This window comes from Bidens hawaiensis, unplaced genomic scaffold, assembly GCF_021521415.1.
Source record: "Bidens hawaiensis isolate Kalapana, Puna unplaced genomic scaffold, B.hawaiensis_p1.1 tig00024836_1, whole genome shotgun sequence".
In the NCBI taxonomy this organism is placed as follows: Eukaryota; Viridiplantae; Streptophyta; class Magnoliopsida; order Asterales; family Asteraceae; genus Bidens; species Bidens hawaiensis.
Window position 1 is genome coordinate 271792 of NW_027493938.1, and position 17582 is coordinate 289373.

A 17582-nucleotide genomic window follows, 5' to 3' on the forward strand; every position below is an offset into this window, starting at 1 on the left:
CCGCATCCCTCTTAGCTTTCAACTCTTTTAGATAGGTTGGACAATTTCTCATCCAATGCCCTATCTCCCCACATCCAAAACACGGATCCTCCACGCAAACCTTTGGCTTCTTTTCATTTGGTTTGGGTGGTCCCGCTTTCGCCTTTCCCTTGAACTTAGCCATGACTTGTCCCTTACCATTGGCAACCTTTGCCTTAGGTTCCGGGTGATGCCTCTTCCTATTGCTTCCTTCATTGATCGTGAGAACGGGTAAAACCTTTTTACCCATTCCCGTCTCGGCCGTCTTGAGCATTGCGTGAAGCTCACCAATGCTCTTGTCCCACCCATTCATGTTATAATTCATAACAAAAGTCTCAAATTTCTTGGTTAGCCCATTTAGGATCAAATCCGTGGCTAACTCGTTTGAGACGCGACAATTAAGGCACTCGAGACGATCAATGTGGCTTTTCATCTTAAGCACATAGGAGGAAACGGATTGGGTTTCTTCCATACGACATGCATGAAGCGCTCGAACCGTTTCAAAGCGTTCCACCCTAGCTTGTGTAAGGAAAATTTCCTTAAGTTGGGTGATCATGTCGTATGCCCCATGAAGTTCAAAATTCTTTTGAATTTCGGGAACCATAGTTCCCAACATGAGGCAAGAAACTTGCACCGAATCCTCATTGTGCTTTACCCAATTGTTATAGTTATCGGCATCGTCAATGCTAGGTTCTTCGGGAATAGGCTCGTCTATCACGTAATATTTCTTTTCTTGCTTGAGAACGATTCTCAAGTTTCGATACCAATTTATAAAGTTGGTATAGTTTAGACGATCCTTATCGAGAATAGATCTTAGTGATAGGTTGTTAACGGGTGGAATAATAACGTTAGGTGGATTGTTGATTGCGGCCATCTACAAATATAACAAAGCTCAATTTTAGTATTTTCGATATCAATAATTAATTTTAATCGTTAATACCCTTTATGTCTCCTAGACAATTAATGATTAAAATCTAGAACCCAACGTTACATTCGAATAGTAGTTAGGTGATCTTTATCCTACCATTTAAATTAACAAGGTAGTCAACGTTTGACAGTTGCAACCCTTTGCAACTTCTAGTTTTATGGGATCGGTTAAACATCTTATGTTTAGTTGGCATGTTTAATCCAATCAACACCATTGTATACCATGCTTCGGTGACCCTATTCACATGGTTTCCAATTTAGGTCGTCCTACTTATACACACGTGTGAGTTTACATATACAAGTGGTTAGGTGATCTTTATCCCACTTATATGGTAAACCCACCTCAAACTCCCAAGTTTCCTCCAACATGGTTAGGTGACCTTTATCCCATATCGAGTTCCCAAGTGATTCGAGTGTTGTATGAAAGGATGGTGTTCGACTTATTTTATAAAAGGGATTTTAGTTTTCTAAATTCTAGATTGGAAAAGCTTTTATGTACCTTTCATTTGCATGCAATCAAATGTATGGTATTAAGTTCAAAAACCCATTTTCAAAATTCCTATTAATAAAACCCATTTTATTATGAAATCATTATACTTTAATAAAACCAATTTTTATTACCTAACGATTTCTAAGGAACCAATTTTATACTAGTTGTTGATTTTAAGTAGTTAGCAAACCATATTGCAATAACACAAACAAAAGAAAATCAACCATGCAAGCATAAAACATACAACCACAAGTTCATAACCATAGCCTCATAATGTTGACTACACTTGTTGACCGAAGACAAGTGTGTCAAAAAGGTCTTTCCTAAGGGACCCGAAAGGACATAATCTTGTGTCGGTGAACTCCCACTTGATCCCGCATCCAAATGCTCCAAGTGTTCACCCCCGTGTTGTGGTATCCACTTTATTTGGGCTTCTATCCTTGCATCTTCTTTTACAAAATATGTCCTAATACATTTTTCTAGTAAAAGAAATGCATCTAATCTACTTATTATTACAAACCAAATGAATGAATAAATAGATTACAAACCTAAATAAATATTACAACCATATCGAATGAACAAACAACCACTTGAATGAACAAACACATCAACACAATCATTCAACCAAACATAAGGCCATGGCTAGGTTATGAACATCCAATACACATCCAAATGTGCAATAATACAAGACCAATATGGTTGCCCAAAAAACAACCAAACCGAAAGTTTCGGGTTTTTGTCCAAACAACACAATCAATCATCCAAATGACTTATCTTTTCAATATTACCACATGCATGTAAAGCATAACCTTGAAAAACCATGGGGTAACCAAAACCCCTAAAATTTTCGGCCATATGGTAAAACCCCACCATAAACCCAAAATTTTCGGGTTTAATGAAGCATGCATCCGTATAAGCGGCTCTTAATGCCATTGTTGGGTTTTAACAAGATTATCAAAGTCATAAAACCTTACTTTTACCAAAAACGCAGCGGATAAATGTTTTAAATCTTGTTAGTTTATGGTGTATAAAACCAATTTTATACATGCAAAACCCAAACCCGGATCCATATACGAAATACATACTATCAAACACATGCATGTCACTATAAGTTCATGCATGTTAAACTACCTTTCAAGTAAACCAAAACCGGGTGAAGAAAGAATGATTGAAAGGCAAGAACTTGAATATGGAAGCTCCTCAAGCTAGCATACCCCAAGCCTCCGACAATACACCTTTGTTTAGCTAGGATTCACTTGAAAAACCAACTCCTCCTTGATGTTCTTCCTTATGGCCGAAAATGGGAGAGAAAAGGAAGAGAGGAATGTTTTGTTACTTGCAAAAATGTTGTAAGAATGAATGAAAGAGAGTTAGGGAGTTAATGGAAGCACCACCCATGGCACCCACTCACATCCAATGCATTTCTCCACTAAAGAAAACATAATAATATAAAATAAAAGGTGTAAGAGAGTAAACGTGGGGGGGGGGGGGCGGCCACCCTCTCACCCATTTCAAATTTTATATTTTTTTTATTTAAATAAGTTTATATCATAAAACTCACATTGTGTTTTTTCACAAAATAAATATAACACAATATAGGTAACATGTTTGGTAACCATTATTCACATATTGTTATTTAACCATCTTAAATAACACTATGGAATGCTCTCTCTCAAAGTATAAATGATCCATATGATTTATTTATTTCACAAGTACAATGTATTTAGAAATCCCTTTCCAAATAACTCAGGTGTTAATATTTGTTTCTTATGATCATATCATATATAAACAAATATTATTGGTGTTTGTCTAGCTTGTTATTGGGTATGACCCGACTTGGATCATAACGTACTTGCCACATCAATAATAATATGTGTCTTGGGCAGACCGAGTCCAACAATCATTTGTTAAACACGACCAGTTAGTAGTGGATTGATGATCATGCACATCATCATTCGACAAGCCGTCATGGAATGCTTTTATTAATTCCCATAGAGCTATTTCATGATGAGGGCAAGTTCTAAATAAAAGTTTGAACCTCATAAAATGTTTCACCCGTACGCTGTTAATAATTTCTTATGGCATTTCAGGATTCTAAGGTTCTCTTTGGCATATAATATTCATTAAGGAACTTTTGAGCTAAGACTTGTCACATGTAAATAGTGGCTGAAGCCAAGGAAATGATAAAAACCAGTGTTTTGCTGCATCCTTCAAACTGAACTGAAAAACAACCAATTTCATCTCATTCGTGTTGAACCCCTGACTGGATATAGTAGCGCAAATCAATTAAACTCACTTAGATAAAGGTATGGTTCCTCTGTGGTTGTCCCAAAAAAATGTACCCGGTTAAACTGCTTTGCTTACTAAAAATGTCCTCCCATTTCTGACTGGAATAATGATCGATAGTGGGTTCGTGGCCATTTGTGGAATAAAATGGCTCTAGACCGCCTGAACTGGTGGTGAGATAAACACTCTCAGCACCCCGTCATCAAACTCATACAATGGAAACTGTGGCTCCCAAATAACCTAACGTCTCTATGCTCTGCGATCTCTCAATTGCTGATTTTGTTGTTGATTCAGATCAAGTGCTCGGTCACGTTGGGGGTATTGTTGTTGATCCCACTGATAATACCAATCCCCATTAATATCCTCGAACTCTTCTTCATCTTCCTAATCGCCTTATCAATCCTCAAATACCCCCATGTTATCGACCCTCTCAAACCAAGATGAAACGCATTATCCTCACCCACAAACTAAAATGGACCTTGACGGTGTCGTGGTTCAAACCTCACTAATCGATCATCATCAAAATTCAACTGTCTTTTCTTATTTCGGTTGCCACCTCTACAGTTCCCTTGATTTCTGTTATGGTTGGCATTCACATTATGGTTTCGGTTGGGTGGTGGGTTGTTTTGGGGAACTGGTTGCTCTTGATTTTGCGGTTGATCTTGGTTTTCAAGTTGATGGTCACCTGATTATTCATATCTTCTTCTTTTTTGTTTCGAGGTTGTGGCTACTGGTTTCCGATTCAATCCCGTTTGAGCTGCTCAGTTTGTTTTTGCTATTTTTCGATTTCTGGATCAAACTGAAGTGACTCTTTCTCTTGGGAATATCTCGTACACATGAAACTTTAAGATTCCTGCACACATGAAAACACCAAAACCCTGCGTAAAATCAACGAAGAAATAATAAAACCAAAAATTAAAATAAGCTAAACTAGACTAAACTAGAACTTTGCGCATTGACTCCCCAGGAACGGCGCTATTTTGATGTAGATGTCGTGCTCTAATAAAAAACAAGTGTTTATAATCACTTAAATACCTATAACTAGTACGGGTAAGTAAGGTCATCTCCACAAGAATCAATGGAAAGTGCAAGTAGAAATCATGACTTATTAAATATTAAACTAAACAGATAGGCGATGTCAAGCAGTTTATAAAGATGATTTGAAAACACATGATTACTTTTAGTAGTTGTAAACAATTATCAGGAAAAGTGATTCACTTCAGGTTCATGCAATACAACAACAAACTAATCACGGATTCAATTAACTTATTGCTTAGTAATTACTAAACCTAACAGTTTGGTTGTGATGACAAGTGAAACCCTATACGAATTGTTGACAGAACTGAACTCGATTTACCTAATTACCAGTTTTATATTCTGAAAACCAATTGATATACAATCACTAAAAATTTTGGATTAATGACACAAGAATCTAATCCTAAATGTTGATGAACACAACCAGGAAATTGATGCACACGTTGATAACCAAAAGCATAAACTATTTAAACAATCAATTGCAAAGGTAAAACAAGATTAAATGATAAACTCAATCAAGTTCTTAATCTTTCAAACACAACGAATCAGATCAAAGTCAGTTTACACAAAAACCCTAACGTAAACACGAAGGTTTTTAGCCTGATATCGACATAACGAATAACTCCCTTATCTGATGAAAGGATGGAAGCATGCGACAAATTGATGAACCGAGGGCTCCGGGATGATGCAAAATCATCCTAGGCTTTGTCTCTGGCTGCTGGAATGAGAAATATCTCGAATACGAGCTGAAAAATACTTTTAAACGATTTATGTTAATTTTCCCCTTTTTTAGCTGGTTCGCATAGCGTGACCGGCTGGTGGGCTAGTCCTTCGCATAGCGCGAAGGACAAAATAGTCGGCCTCAGATTTGAGTTGCTTTGCGTAGTGCAAAGCAACATGTTCTCATCCCTTCGTGCGGCACGAAGGGAGTCTTTAGCAGGGAATTTTTGGCTCTTTCATATTTTCTGCATTGGGAAGCGTGCTGACCAATTCCACTCTTCTAAATTATCATGCCGTGCTCGTAAATCATCCCGATAAACGTCCTTAATGTCTAATGACCTGAAACACATAAACTCGTTTTAAGTATCAATGTTCACACTTTAATTAAACTAAAACCAGACAATTGATATAATTATTTACATAAAATACGCCCTACCATCACCTGACCAATCTTTAACCTCCCCACTTAAGTCACCAAACCTCTTTACCTTGCCTCTTAGGACCACATCCATCTGGACCTCAATATTTACTTACTCACCGATTTCCTTACCCCTCACCATTCCCATACCTACCTATACCTAGCCTGAAACCCAAACCTTGCCCTTAACCCAATTCACCACCCAACAAACCCAAACCATAACCTTATGCTTACAATCAATTACCCAACCTACCCCATCCCACATCGCACCCTCAACACAAATCCTAACCCCAGCACCCTGTCCAGTGGTAAGTATAAAAAGGCTCTAGCATACACGGATCCTATCTTAGATAGGATCTTGGCTATGAAGATTCTAATGCAAAAAGGGTAGAGCGAGAGAAGGTTATGATGGATTTTAGCAAGAAGATGGAGGAGAGAATGAAGGAAATTGAGAAAGAAAGGATGGTTTATAGGAAAATATTGGAGAAGGTGGAGAAGGAGAAGGCGAACGTTGAGGCTAAAGCTGCTAGGCAGGAGGTGCAAACTGCAACCCTTCAATCGCGGGTGGACAGTCAGCAAATTCTGCTCAACAATTAATCACTATCACTCGTTGAACGTCATGCTGCAATTGAAAGATTAAAATCAAGGATCGCCTTTCTTGAAAGTGACCTACCATCCTCAACCAACCTTGAAACACGTCTAATGTCTGAAAGTGTGAGATTGAAAGGCTGGAATCAAGGATTACTTTAAACTCGACAGCCTTTCAATCTCACACTGTAAACTCGACAAGTTAAAGTGTGAGATTGAAAGGCAGGAATCAAGGATTACTTTCCTTGAAAGTGATGTAGGGTCCTCGTCAGATGTCACCTAGCTCAAGTCAGAGATTGAGAGACTTAGGGCCGAGAATGAAGAGCGGAATAGGCTAAACAGAGCTCAAGTCAAAATGAATGTAGATCTTGTGGGAAAATACCTGGTTGCCTGTGAACTCATGAAGTTGACTGATGAAGATGTGAATGATCTGAAAGATCAATTGAAAACAGTATTTGAAATTGGAAGAATTCCGATGATGAGGATGAGAGTGAGAAGAGGAAGAAAAGACAGTCTTCCAGGATTGGTTCTCATAGTTAGTGGTGGTGCATGTAGTAGTGTGAGTGGTGTTGAAATTGGTGTGACTGGTGGTGTGATTGGTGGAGACGTAGTCACCATTAGAACTGTTGTTGGTGGAGACTGATGATGTTATTGCATTTCCAGATATTGCTATAGACACTGCTAATATGCCCCAAGACAAGAAAAAGGAAGTGGCATTGCTTCAGCAGCCGTGCCAATGTCAGATGCATGAACTACACGTACCAAGATGAGTCTCTTATCCTGTATCACAAATGGCATGCCGACAACAAGTCTTGGGCTATCAAGCATGCAAACGAATACCTCACCTACTTGCATCACACTAAGATGCATTCACTATCTCATCTCGACATGAATTTCTTCAAGAGAATAGCTGGTGAAGGTCTTGGTGAGAAGACGCTGGAGGGTTGGTTCAAGAGGCCTCTGCACCGAGAGCAAATACCCCGATTTCAAGCTTAATATAGGGAGAACCTACCTGCATCCAACCGAGATCGATGCAGCTACCGGCAAGGGAAAAAAGGCATGAAGATACAAAATGGCTAGGGACGTCCATTATATTTACCATGGAGAACCCTTTACGCCCAACTTGCTACATGATTTCTAGTGCTGGGAGTTTGATAATAATACTGGAGAGGCGGTAATTCGATGCAAATCCATGCATCCTCTACGTGTATATGACTAGCACGAATTGATAGTTCTCAGCAAGGAGGATCTGTTGAAGCTGTACAAGTCTCATATGCGTACACTTGAAGATCATGGGAAAGAAGACACTGATGCAATAGTTGGGAAGTTCAACAATTTTGTTCGCTATGTTGTTGACAACCAAATATTTGACTATGAGTCCCCCTTCGAGAATGAGAAGGATTAAAGACGACAGCTATAACAAATAATAAAAGACTAGAGGAAATTGGTGTAGAGCCCTTTTTGTGTATTTAAGTCTTTTGTATTTATTTGCTTGTGTTTAGTTTTATTATGTTACCATTCGTTCGATATGTATGTTTAGGCTTAAGGCCTTTTAAATAAAGATTATTTGAGCCCAATGTAATTAAAGTATGGTGCATGGAGCCTACACTATAAATAGTGCAAGCTTCCATGCATAACACATCCTTTTGTAAAATGCACCAACTCTCACCTATTCACTCTCTCTCTCTCTCTCTAAACCTTATCCTTTATTTCCTTCTACTTATATCAAATAACTCAAACTAGGGCCGTCCAAACAGCTCGTCACTCGAATTTACTCGCTGCTCGCTCAGAAACTGCTTGGAAAATGCTCTCTCGTTTTTTGATTGTAACATCCCGAAATTTCCAAAATAATATTAATTGTATTACTTAATAATAGAGGGAAAGTTTACTCGGGTTATCGGGAAATAAATAAATAGAGTAGGAGTTGGTATGGGTCGGGCTAGTGTTGGGTAATGGATATGGGTTATGGACTTGGGTTATGAAAGAAGGAAGGAGAGTCCATGGGCTTAAGCCCATGATCCCTAAATATAAATACCATTAATCACCATTTAATCCTCATTCTCACATATTCCATACACCACCAAAACACACACAACACCATCTTATAACCCGAACCAAGATCCGAAGGCGAAAACCCGAGCTTGTTGGTGCTGGAATGTCGTGACGGACCAAAACAACATCAAGGCTTAACCGGGTTCGTAGTTCGACTCGTTCAAGGTACGTTTATAGTTAGAAATCGTTCGTATAGGTTCGGTTTGATTTGGGAAATCATAGATCTGTGTTAGTTTGTTATAAACGAACCTAAAACAACAAATATTACTGGAATTGTTTAGCATTTGATAGGTTAATTGTTAACCTAAAAGAACCCGTAACCTATATGCCTAAATCGCACCCCTTAAACATCGATGTTAGGCCGATTTGATGGTTGGGTTTGTAGGCGCTGGTCAGACGATTACGTGGATACCTAAATCGAGTTATTTGGTTAAGAAACGAAGATGATTAAGGACGAACAGTAGCTGCAGCCGACAACTTCGCCTGCAAGCTAAGTTCGCCTGATGAACTTCGCCTGCAAGCTAAGTTCGCCTGATGACAACTTCGCCTAAAAAGCTAAGTTCGCCTGATGACAACTTCGCCTAAAAGCTAAGTTCGCCTGATGACAACTTCGCCTAAAAAGCTAAGTTCGCCTGATGACGCCTAAAAGCTAAGTTCGCCTGATGACAACTTCGCCTAAAGCTAAGTTCGCCTAAGGGTTAACTTCGCCTAAAGCTAAGTTCGCCTAAGGTTTAACTTCGCCTAAAGCTAAGTTCGCCTAAGGTTTAACTTCGCCTAAAGTCGAGTTCGATTAGAAAATAAATTATAAACGATAAGTAAAAGTAAGCTAATACTAGGCCGCCAGATTAGATCAGGCGAGTATTGATACGTGTAACTTATATAGTCAGTCGAGCTCAGTTAAAGAAGGGATTTACAACTATCGAAGGAAGAAGCAGAGTTCAGGTGAGTTTCTAGCCCCATTTCCCTGTTATGTTTTCGGGGCTGTGTGCATACTCGATGTGAAGTGTGAATACACTTACCTTAAGTGGTAAGTGTATGCTATAGATGTTATACGAGGTAGCTATTATATAATACTTGTTGGTGCGTGAACGATCTTCGGATATTGCACGCATCGCCAAGGACAGTGATTGCCAAGTGGTTATTAGTGTGTATGTATGCTATGATGTGACTTGCTTACTATGTAAATGATATGAAGCATATTGTAGATAAGTAGAGGTAGAGCGTGTTAGAAGTGGCAAGGGTGTAGTAAGAGTGATAGTGGCATGACAATAGTACGTGGTAGGGTAAGCCTATACGTGACTAGGTCATTAAAGTGGCAAAGTGGCAAAGTGGCATAACGTTAAACGTTATTAAAGTGGCAAAGTGGCATAACGTTATACGTTATTAAAGTGGCAAAGTGGTAAGGTGGTAGGTGTAAATAAGAGGCTAAGTGGTAAGGTAAGCAGGTTAGATAGTGGACTACGTGTCTTCGGATACGTATATGATGCATGTAGTGGTTGTATGATAAGTTGCTTGATTAACTAGAACTCACTCAGCGTAGCTGACTTTTAGTATGCACGCAGGTGAGTAGGAGGAGGCATCTCGCTTGAGGAGACACGTGGCACTGAATAAGAGGCTGGCATCGGAAGACTCAAGATGTTTAAGTTTAATGTTTCGTTTATTTTGAAAAGCAAAATGATGTTTTAAGACAAGACGTGTTTTGATATGAAATGTTTTAAGAAAGTTTTTATATTCCGCGAAAGTTTTAATGAACTCTGATTTGTAAGAACTGTGTTTATGAGTAAATCCGACGCGAAAGTAGGGCTACCGGGTTCGTGGCCTTACATTGATCGATTGTAAATGAGTGGTTTTGCTCAGTTCGGTTTTAAATGAACCAAACAATGAGCAAAGGTCTGCTCGGTTCAGTTCAGCTCGAGCATTTTTAATTTATTTTATTTTATTTTAATTTATTTATATATCTATATTACATATAAAACATTTTAGATGGACATAATAGTAATTTTGCACTTTTAAGACACCTTTAAAATTAATGCATGAGACGCCTGTAAAATTAAATACCCTGAACCTCAGGCAGCGAGCTTTTCATATTATCTCCGATGCTCCGTTGAAGTCACCGCGCTTCAATTAAGTTTGTATTCAATGCAATCATAATGAGTTTTGTGTGGTTACGGATGTTACAGCGACAATATCAATTGAACGATGCAATTGACGATCTCTCAATTGAATACACATTCCTTCTATAGGCTTCAAATTAAATTACATGAGCATTCACATTCAATTCTCCATCGTCATCTATATAATTACACTAAAAACACTATCTTTTCTCTCTCATTTTCAATTAAATAATACTTTTATATACTTTTATCATTACATTTTCTCTCTCATTAACTCACAACCACTTTCAAAAACATTAAAAAGTTATAGAGATTGCGCGGTTCTCCAAATTTAACCATAAACAGTAACATTTTCTCTCTCCTCCTCTCACAACCATTTTTAACCATCTCTAAAAAATAGAGAACCCCCTCACATAATTTAGGGAATCCATTGGGAATGCTCTAAATCCTTCTCTTTCTTTGCTCCTCAAAACCCATTGTCGATATTTCTTGATGGGACATGTGAGGTAAAATTCAACCTTCTTTTCTAACTTTTCTTCTGTTCGATTCTTGTATTAGGGGGTGTTTGGGATTCCTTATTTTTACGTCCTTATAACTTATAACTTATGATAAGTTAAAAAAAAGTGTTTGGGTTTTCTTATTATATGAGAGGAAATGTTGATAAGTTACACTTTTGTAACTTATGACTTCTCCTTATAAGTTATAAGGAGGTGAAAATAAGGAATCCCAAACAGCCCCTTAGTATGTAAATCGGAATGATGGATTTCGTAATTACGACCATACTGAGGTTAGGTTTCATGGATTCTGTTTTTTTTTATGAATTACATTCACCTATGTGCATTTGTTTTCATCCCTTTGGTTGTGCTCATAACGTGTTCGATGAAATGTCTATAGTGTATTTTGACATAAAAAACCGTGGGTATATGCATACATACCCAAGCAGACTTTTTCATATTTGGTAGGAACCAAACTTTATGGTGGGGAATATATGTGGCACCCTCACTTTTTTTAATGTATCTGTGTACGGTTTAAATTATCAGTTTGGGTGTAATCTGCATTCGATAATCCACCGTAATGCGCGGGGCCTTTTTTTTGCTTTCACTATGAACCAAAGCTCGGTGATTTAGTAATGATAAAATTAGGAAAGTATGATAAATTAAACTGATATAAACAGGTATTTATAGTTATCTTAATTCTATAAACAGGTTTGAAAGATCTTAGTTTAGTTTGATTCCAGACCAGCTAAGGGCTGATGGTCCGAGAGGCCCGCTAAATGGTGGTGCGTCACTTACTGCAGCAGCCTGCGTGCTGCTGTGGCATAAAACGAAGGTCCACCCCGGATGACCCCTGTCATACAGCCTAAAGCCATTCCTCTAGGTAATCTTATTTGTATGTTCATTTATCGGTATGGTACTATGAGGTAAAACTGAACTTTCTCTTCCAACTTTTCTTCTATTCGATTCTTGTATTAGTATGTAAATCGGAATGATGGATTTCGTAATTACGACCATGCTGAGGTTAGGTTTCATGCATTATGTTTTTTTTCTATGAATTGCATTCACCAATATGCATTTGTTTTTATCCGTTTGGTTGTGCTCATAATTTGTTCAATGAAATGCCTATAATGTGTTTTGACATAAAAGACCGTGGGTTGTTACTATTTTTTTCATTATGATTATTTGTGTTCATGTATTCAAACTCATTGTGAGATTATCAATACTTGCACACTTTAAATATTGTCTTTGAAAGCAAGAATTAACATTAGACTGAGTCACTGGTCCATATTTTTTTACCGAGACTATTATTATGATATGATGTCCATTTTAGTCGATTCTTTGTTCTTTTTGAGTCCAATATGTCGGTCAACCCATCGTCGACCTGTATTGACCCTTTATACAACATAAACTTAATTTCTTTTTAACTTTTAAATATTTAGAAACAGTGTATAAGAACCATTTACTACAATAACTTTGATAGGAAGGTAAATTCGTTACTTTTTTTATTCTAAACATGAATGCTTTTCTAATAATGGTTATAAGTTTTTTAATCGGGTTACTCAGCCAGATATGCGGCGAGGTATGTGGCTGCCCATTTTTAAAAAGTGCAAAAAATCTACTCCTATTTGTAAATTCTTTTATTTTTAACCACATGTAATGGAATTTATTATTTCTAGGTTTATCGCTTGATATGCATATTTGCATTATGCACTTAACCAACAAGCTAAGAGAGTAAACGAGCTTCACATATCGAGGTTGATCAGGTTTGTAATTTTAGATGAGTCTAAAGGAGCTTATTATTTAAATAACTTTGGTTCATTATACATTTGTATGTACATACTATTATATTAAGTTTTTATAAAAATAGTTAGATAATGCATTTTGTTTATTAAAACTATAATTTTAAATATGAACATAAAGTTTTATAATTATAGATAAATAAATAAGCAAGTAACTGAAACAATAAACGAGTGAAGCCCAAGCCCAGTTCAGGTCTGAAATATACATGAGTTGAACATGAGCTCTAGAAATATAGCTCTCTTGTGTTAAACGACTTGAGCCTAGGCTTCAGTAGTTCAGTCAACTTATTTAGTCATTTACACCCCTTATGTTAAACGATTGGTTCGTTTATCTAACATGTAATAGTATGTAAAATGACACCTTTTATTTGTTTACCTTCTGGAATTATTACTTGCTACCAGTGACTTTTTTTAGGATGCTGCCATTGACCATCTTGCTGCTGCATTTTCTACGGCTAATAACATTGCAGATGGGATCAATTCAAGAAACTTTCTGATACGTCAATACATGTACTGCCTTGCGCAGGTAATACAACTTTCTTTCTTTATGGCAAATATTTGAAAGGCATTTTGGGTATTATTGGGAGTCTTCGAGATGTTAACATCATCTCTGGTAATAGTCATTTCGGAAGTATTGCAAGAATCTAACATTTTGAAACTTTTCATATGGATAGAACTCGTAGGGGTGTGTAAGAATCCAAAAAAACAAATTCGAAACAAAAAAAAACCAAAAAACCAAACCGAAACAAAAAGAAACGGTTCGGTTTTATGTTTTTCTAAAAACCAAATTAACGGTTCAGTTTTGGTTTTGCGTGTAATAAAAACCAAAAAACCAAACCGAACCAAATTTATTTATTTTTATTTTACATAATTTATAAGATTTTAATAAATATGTAACTCAAATACTTTTGGCCAAATGTATAATACTCTATTAGTTAACGATTAATAAAATTAACTATACTTAAACTCATTATCTTTGGACAACTTTCTTTTCGGCCTAAAATTTTCAACTTCAAATGGTAAAAACCGAAACCGAAACAAAAACCGAAACCAATAAAAAAACGAAACCAAACAGTTTAAAAAATCTAAAAACTGAAATTTTGGTTTTTAGGTTGGTTTTAGCCCAAAATCGCATCAACACACACCATGCACCCCCCCCCCCCCCCCCTCGAAAGATGATACGGTTACAAAGGGTTTATATTTGTCTATATTGTGAGAATGGAAGGTGGGAATTATTGGCCTATCTGGGTTAGTAAAAGCAATATTATTTATTTGTATTGGTTCAGGTAGGTAGGGGTGTAAACGAGCCAAGTCACTCATGAGATACTTGAGATCGGCTTGTTTTTTGAGTCAGGTGTAAACAAGCTAAAGCCTAAAAATAAACTTGTTTAAAAATAAACATGAGATTCACTTTATGAGCAATATTATTATGCTAAAATCTTTAATCTTTAATGTTGTGGTGGTTATTATTTGTATTTTCTTTTTGCAGAAGTATTGGACAGCAACATACCAGCAAGTTTTCCCAGCAAGTTTATAAATAACAGGTTACATTTTGACTTATATGTTGGTCAAACAATTAGCCTTATAACTAAATGGTGTTTTGTTGATTGATAATGTTTTTTATTTAAAGTTTAAATATTATGTGATATAATTAGCTTTATGACTAAATGTTGTTTTGTTTGTTGATATTTTTCATATAAAGTTTAATAGAATGCAAACTATAGCATCCGCTACCGACCGAATTCCTATTGCTTTCCCGCCGCAACGCGCGGGCACTTATGCTAGTAATTATACATGAACAAATATATAAATACATAGACAGCATACATAAAATATAAGTATACAAAACCCTTTTAAATTTTTTCTATTCCGTCAATTTTATAGTTTATTAGTTCGATTCAAGTTTTCATAATACTAAAAGTTTGTTTACATGTTCATTATATCTCACTTCAAACTTCTTTCTCATAAAAATTTACAACCTATTATACATTTGTCTAAAAATTACTAATTTGTTTACAAAATGATATATTATTTACAGCCTTCAAACTTGTTTCTTATTAAAATTTTTAAAGTGAAAAAAATAAATAACGCTCGAAAATCGCTCGACGTTCGATCTAAAAATGCTCGATTTGATTATGGCTCGTTTCGTTTTTGCTCGGTTCGAATGTCAGCTGTTCAGTTCGATTCAATTATAAAGGAGTCAAGCAACGAGCAAGTCTTTGCTCGGTTCGGCTCAGCTCATGAACAGCCCTAACTCAAACCAACTCAAGATTCAAGATCTCGGTTACTTGTGTGTGATTTCCGCTAGCACACAAGTGAGATTGATTCAAGAACACGTTGTTAGATCCATCCGAGGGACCTACATTCCATTCAAAGTTTTAATTAACTCTGATATTTAGAACTTTGTTTAAGAGTAAATTCAACGCCAATGTAGGGTTGTCGGGTTCAGGGACTTACATAATTATAAGATTAAGGGGGTGTTTGGGTGAGCTTCTAAAACTTGCTTATTTCATTGTTTGCTTGTTGAAAAGCAAAAAGTGTTTGGCAAAGCTCCTCCAAAAGCTTCAAATTAGAGCTTTTCAAAAGTGGCTTTTGCTTTCAAATAGCAAATAAGCAAATTTAAAAGCTCATTCTAACACCCCCTAAGTCATGCAAACATATAATCACATAGCACGTAAAAATAAAATTATTCATCTTATTTTAACATGTATGATTCGACATAAATCACCAACGTGTTAGGATAGACTTGTGTGTGTGACTCGTTACTGACTCGTGTAATTATAATACATGAACATGAAAGATAACGAAGTATGTGTTAACAGAGGTAATCTGAAAATATGGGGTGCCACAAGTAATCTAACAAGTTGTCATGGTGGTTATAGTCGCTACAGTGGAGACCGGCTCTCATGATGTTTACAGCAATAAAGAACTCGATGATGATTCAAGGTAGTGGTTAATGGGTGTTCCGATTGGTGAGTAGAGATGATCGTGAAGTGGAGAAATGGAGAAACAGGGGTGGTTTCGGTGAGCTGATCAATGGCGATTAGGGACGACGACGACGACGGTGGTGGTGGTGGTGGCGGTCAACAAATAACTTAGTTTTTGTGCCGCATAAGCAGCCACATCAAACTAACTATTTTTAACTTTGATCTGTTAGAAAAAACCGATGGAGGAAAATTGGTTGTAAATTGGGACTATTCCGGTGCATTTTAAGTTGGGCCTGGCAACAGCCAATAAGTTAAATTACGTTAGGATTATTAAAATCTAATATGGTATTGATATATTGTAGGACTTTAAAAAGAACAGACAAAAAAGTACTTTATTTTTTAGTTTCACGTTTTTTTCATTATACACATCTTATTCCTTTTCAGTTTTAGTTTCACGTTTATAACATTGGTTATAAAAGTAACGCAATATATATAAATTAAAAAAGATTAAAAAACTACTTGTTTTAAGGTGTTGCTAAGCGTTTCTCATTTTTCTCCTTTTTTACTAAGCGTATGCCCCTGGCTCAAGTTGTACACTATTAGATTTTAACCTTTTTTTTTATTTCTTTTTGTCATTTGGTTATCTTTTATTATTATATTTATTCAATAAAAGAATATATGGCATTGAAATATGTTCGTTAATGAAAAGTTTCTAAGGCTGGTTTGTTCTGGGGCGGCATACCCCCTACGTTAAACCCACATGTCGGACATTTTCCGACGTTAAACACCATGCCGGAGCGGCAGTATGGTGGGCTGCAATGGGTTAACGGTGGAAGGGTTGAATGGGAGTGGCGTTATAGAGGGTGGCCGATGTGGAGGGGTTAACGCCATCGGTATTAACCCAAAAGGACCGGGTAAGGAATAAAGCAAACAGTTATTTTTCTCGTTTTGATCTCTCTATTATAGAGTTCTAAATTTAGTTTTGTGTCTGCACATATATGACCGGTAAAAGCGAACGTTGAAGCGGACTACGTTCCACGCACCCACTTTCGCTAGAGCCACCAGATGCCTTAACTTAAAAATATAATATATCCTAAATATAATGTTCACTTAATTTGCCATCATCACTTTTTTTTAATGTCTATTATCAAATTAACTTATAAGCAACTATTTATAAAAACAAATTGACTAAACTCCTGAAAAACTCTTTTTGGGTTTAACGTAGCAAGGTCTGATCCATCTAATAATGTTTCACGAAGACATAAATCTGAAAAATATGACACATGAATGAAATTCGAACCTATCACATCAAATTAGAAAAATTTTAATGTAAACTTAGAACCGCCCCACTAAAGCGAAATTACTAACTTTGATAATTCAACTGAAAATAAAGTATTTTAGATGTTAGGGAATGTTTACATTGTAGTAATATAGTATTTTGCCTTTGTTGTACAAAAATTACACATGTTAATTTCCTTAAATTAAGAAAACTGATTGAAACGTTTATAAACTGTAGTAATTATAATATTTATTTGGTGATTATTTTCTTTAAGTTTTAACCTTTATTATGAGCTAATTATAGATTAAAAAAATGCAACTACATAATAATAAAGTTTTATAACTGTTTACGTAAATTAACTTAAAGAAAACCACTATATAAAGGTTAAGTTTCATACATGTTCTACTTAATACCTTTAGTCTTATTGTAGGC